The sequence below is a fragment of the Malania oleifera genome, chromosome 2 (assembly GCF_029873635.1).
Source record: "Malania oleifera isolate guangnan ecotype guangnan chromosome 2, ASM2987363v1, whole genome shotgun sequence".
Classification (NCBI taxonomy): domain Eukaryota; kingdom Viridiplantae; phylum Streptophyta; class Magnoliopsida; order Santalales; family Ximeniaceae; genus Malania; species Malania oleifera.
Genome location: NC_080418.1, coordinates 48058778 through 48064237, shown reverse-complemented (window position 1 = coordinate 48064237; position 5460 = coordinate 48058778). Strand labels below are relative to the sequence as shown.

The window sequence follows — 5460 nt, the reverse complement described above, 5'->3', positions numbered from 1 at the left end:
TTGTGACTTGGTGTGATTGATTATTTTTCTTATTATTTTTAACAATGGAAATTATTTTGGCAGAACATACATATGGGTGTGGCAATATACATAGGCACACGCATGATCTATGGGAAAACCTGACACCTATAATTAATCCATTATATGAATAAAGAAATCGTGTGTGGCTGGAATTATGCACTCTATCAGCTATATGTGTTCAGTGACCCATCACTTCCAAGGCCTATGTTTCTCTTCTATATATAGGTGGACAGTTCCAGGTGAGTTTCAATTAAGACAAAAGCATGCATATGCATTTTCTGTGATTAAAACAGTTGCTGCTGCATATACTCGATCCAGTTACGGTTGTATCCAATGGCACTTAATCTCTACTCTCTTCATCTGCCCCCTCCCTGCTTTTCCCTGCATTTGCCAAGTCGAGGTTCCTCCTACAGTTCCCTTCCGGTTGGTGCCGGCATGAAGCCGGCAGTCCAATGCCGCAGTGCAATCGAACAAGATGACTCTCCGGAGGTGGCCGATCAGAGACGCTCTGCCAATTACCAGCCAAGCTATTGGAGTCCTGATTTTGTGGAATCCTTGTCCAAGAATTACCCAGGACAAGTAGATATTTATTTTTGGTATTGTTGTCTGAGCTAGTTAGAGATATTAAAATTATTGCTGATACAGACTCACCGAGTTAGCTTAAACTTTTTAGGTGAATTTATTCTTTGATTTTCTACCAGAGCTTTTCGATCCATTAAAATTTTTCTTACATCTTAATGGTTAGATCCTTTTTAGGACTTTGGCATTTGAAATCTTGAGTTCAAACCTGGAGTGAGTGAATAGGGGCGTGGGACTTGATATGCATGGGCTTCCTTCAAACTATATAGGCTACATCCAATGAATCTCTAATATTGAAGAGAGAGAGAGCATTATGACCAAATTAAGATCAAGAGCTCAAACCTCATGGTCGTCGTTCTTCTAATTAAGATTAAAAACTATACCTTAAATAATTTTTTAGATAAATTAGATTGTGACAATATCAATTACTAGAAAATACTGAATTATAAGCACCACTACTGTAGCGTCGTAGTTATTTTATATTATACTATGTACGACATAAGTTGTGCCATTAACTTTCATACTAGATATATACGTTTATGCAGGGTGGGGCTGATTTTTAAGAGAGCTAGAAACTAAAAGTTATTATCCATATATGCATGTAGGAGGAATTATACCAGGAGAGGACAAAGGAGCTGGAGGAGAAAGTGAGAAGGATGATTGAAGATGTGGAAGATGATCAGCCATTGGCATTGGCAGAGTTGGTTGACAGCATCCATTGACAAGAGCCCTTGACAGGGTGAAGTCGTCCTTCGAACCACCAAATAATGTGAGAACCCTCACGAATCTACATGCTACTGCTCTTACATTTAGGCTCCTCAGACAGCATGGCCGCCCCGTCCCTCAAGGTACAATTACCACACGCTTCAGCTCTCTCTCTCTCTCTCTCTCTCTCTCTCTCTCTCTGTTTGCATTTAAGGGTGGGGGCATTTATGTTGAATAATAATTTTTTTAAATGATATCTTTACTTTTATACAATGTTAGCATATATATAATTTGTTTTCTTTCACAATTTGATTGGCAATTTTTTTTTTTTGCAATATGTACATAGATGTGTTTAGGGGTTTCATGGACCGCAAGGGCAATTTTCAGGCCCTTATCGCCGAGGATGTCCGGGGACTGTTGAGTCTATATGAAGCTTCACATCTGGGATGTGATGGGGAAAATATCCTGGAAGAGGCCAAAGCATTCACCACCTTTCACCTAAATGAGAGCCTCAAGTTGGGCACAAGCACTATGATTGCAGAAGAAGTGAGTCTTGCAATGGAGATTCCCCTGCACCGCAGAATGCCAAGGCTTGAAGCTAGGTGGTCTATTGAATTATATCAGAAAAGGGAAGATGCAAATCAAGTGCTACTGGAACTTGCCGAGCTCGATTTCAACAAGGTGCAGTCCATCCACCAAAGCGACCTTCAAGATTTGTCAAGGTAAACCACCCTTTATAATATAATATCAACTTTCAACATTTAATAAATTATTTAAGCATAATTTATAATTTTTATTAAGATAATTTATATGTTCTATGAATAGATGAGTCAAAATATCTAAATTATAAAATATTTAAATTATATTAAATTATTAATATAATTTATAAGTAATTTAGTTTATTAAATATAGCAAACTTTTTTTTATAAGCATTTAATGTAGTAATATATTTACTTGTATAATTTAATGATTACTTATTACTACATTAAAAATTTTAATGTAGTAATGCATTTACATATGTAATTAAATAATTACTTATTTACCTAGGTAATTTAAAAATTTTAATAATTACTTATTACTTATCAAAAAAGTTTGTTGCTACACAGTAACAATAGCACTTAGAAGAAATTAAAAAAAAAAAAAGATCAAAAAAATTTGTATGTAAATTATTTCAATGAAATCCCTTGTGACCAAATGCTAACTTAATGAAATAATTATGAACTATTTTCAAATACATATGTGATTCAGGTGGTGGAAAGACATGGGCTTAGTGAGAAGGTTGGACTTTGCAAGAGATAGGCTAATGGAAAGCTTCTTTTGGACGGTCGGATTGGTGTTTGAGCCTCAATTCAGTAGTTGTCGGAAAGGGTTAACCAAAGTAATCACACTAATCACTACCCTTGACGATGTCTATGACATTTATGGTTCTTTGGAGGAGCTAGAGCTATTTACAGATGCTGTTGAAAGGTCTGTGCTACTATAAAAATTCCCTTACTATTATATTTGATCAATTATACAATTCCCTAACTAATTAGCATTCACTTCATGGATTCTAATATACGGTACTTCTTCTAGATGGGATATTACTGCAATGAAAAATCTTCCAGGCTATATGAAGTTATGCTTCCTAGCTCTCTACAACACTGTCAACGAAATGGCTTATGAGACACTCAAGGAGCAAGGAGATAACATCATCCCCCACCTGGCAAAAGCGGTATGTGCTTATATAAATGACTTAATGTCTGTATTATATATGAAGAGTCCATGAGAATGCAATGAATACATATTTTGTAATTTTTTATTTCAGTGGGCAAATTTGTGCAAAGCTTTCTTGGTGGAAGCAAGGTGGAACCATAACAAGAACATGCCAACATTCACAAACTATCTCGAGAACGCTTGGCAATCAGTATCAGGGGTTGTTATACTAGTTCATGCCTATTTTTTGGTGACAGGGAGTATCACAGATGAGGCATTAGAGTGCTTAGAAAAGAACCATGATTTATTGCATTGGCCCTCTGTCATTTTTCGACTTTACAATGATTTAGGTACCTCAACGGTATGTAATTTAACCACCCATTTATATCCTTTGTTATAGTGATATAAAAATACTTCAAATGTTGTTTTTGGTAGATGAAGAGTTGAAAAAAGAAGAAAGAAAATGACAAGCGATAAAAGTACCTCCTCCTCTTAGGCAATGATTACATATAAATATTAGGATTTTGTATGTTGTAGTTATAGGACTCAAACTTTAGTAGTTGGTGTGAAAGGGTATGGGATTAGAAATGGATTACCTCTAATTGAATAGCACAAAACCTAAAATATGAAGGGTGAAAATTCAACTAGAAAAAGTTGGAATAAGTTCATTTTATCCTCCAAGAACCAATCCATCTGATAAAAGAACAAAAGGAAAGAAGAAAAAATATAAGCTTTCTATTAGAAAAAAAAAATGTGATCAAATTATAAAAAATTTCATCCTTTCAATTTCCAAAAAGTTAACATACTTTTACATTAGCAATTACAATATTTTAATCAAGCCCCTTGTTTGTTTGCAATTCAGGCCGAGTTGGAGAGAGGAGAAAGTGCAAATTCCATCTTATGTTATATGCGTGAGACTGGACTTTCTGGGGAATTTGCCCGCAAGCATATCAACAACATGATAGATGGAGCTTGGAAGAAGATAAACAAAGCCCGGTCTACTAATTCTCCTTTTTCAAAATATTTTGTTGAAATGGCCATTAATCTTGCTCGAAATTCCCAGTGCACTTATCAACATGGAGATGGGTATGGAGCTCCAGATTCTAGATCAAGGAACCAAGTCTCTATGGTGATAATTGAGCCAATTCCCCACTCCAAAAATAAATAAGCGACAAGGCAATGGCAAAGAACGATTGCAGAGCAACTATTGCTCCATGCAAAATTTGCAATTCACTATATGCAGATCCACACAAGGAAAAGTTATGGTTTATGTAAATCTTAATATGTGGATCTCTACCATTTTGTGGTTCAGTATGTGAATTCCAAATATATATATATTGGAAGATTTTTTTTTTAATATTTCTCCTAAAAATAGTCTTTAATTCAAATATAGTCTTGTAACCACAGTATTCCTCCGCCAAAAGTAAGGATTTATCAATAAATAAATGGAGGTACTGCCCTTCTTTAAAAAGAAAAAAAAGAAAAAAAAAATTCACATCTAATAACTTCTTAAGTTTGGCATGAAGGAAGCAACTTGACAAAATTGTCTAGCCAAATCCTATACTTCTGAAGAGTCAAGCTAGCTATAGTCAACATACCTAACCAAAGGTTGTGCCTTGGATTCTCATAAAAGAAGTCATAATTTAATTCACTTGCGTAGTGTTTGAGAGCATCAATTTTGAGCTCTAGATTTGGAAAAAAAAAAATTCATATTATTTTATATTACAATTTGTACAAACCCAAATAAGTTCAAACTCATGTTTTGAACTCCATACTCCTAAATGCAAGTTTAGTTTTGTTAGATCAATGACTGTAGTATAGTTGGCAATGCAATGTCAATATTTTTTGCCTCAATTTTCAATAGCCTACATCATGCTGTGAACTATATCCATTAATTAGACTCTTATAATTAGCATTAAATGCATTACAATTGCCAATAAATTTACAAAAATTATAATGTTTATTAATGATAATAAAAAAATAAGAACACAAAGATCCAACTTGCTTCAATTTCAAATGTAGAGTATAACACAGGCATTAAAGTGTTTCAAATGGAATGTCTCCCAGACAGTCTTCCAATGGTTAAATTTTATAATTTAGAGATCTTAGATTTGAGTCCTAAGAGAGATGGAAAGGCATAAAGGATAGAAAACAACTACTGTTGTTGTGTGGGACTCTAACAAACTAGAAAAAAAAAATCACTTCAAATGGAACTACATATACCATTCAAAAAAGCCTTTGAATGAATAAAAAGCAAACCATTTGAGGTGAGAATAGACCAAAAACCTGCATCAATCATGACGTTTAATGAATCAATGATCTACGGCGGATCAATCAATAACCCTTATCCATCATTGTGTTTTATATTAAGTTGGAGTTTTGAAGCCAAGCTTTCGTGTAGTGTTTGGGCAATCTTTGTGCAATATTTCCCAAAATATGGAGTCTAAATAATCGTATACA

The 5460-nt window shown here is 34.4% G+C and overlaps 1 pseudogene; it reads left to right on the top strand.

Annotated features, from left to right (window-relative positions):
- Positions 1-296: 296 nt before the first annotated feature.
- On the top strand, positions 297-4168 carry LOC131148168 (tricyclene synthase TPS4, chloroplastic-like; annotated as a pseudogene).
- Positions 4169-5460: the final 1292 nt, after the last annotated feature.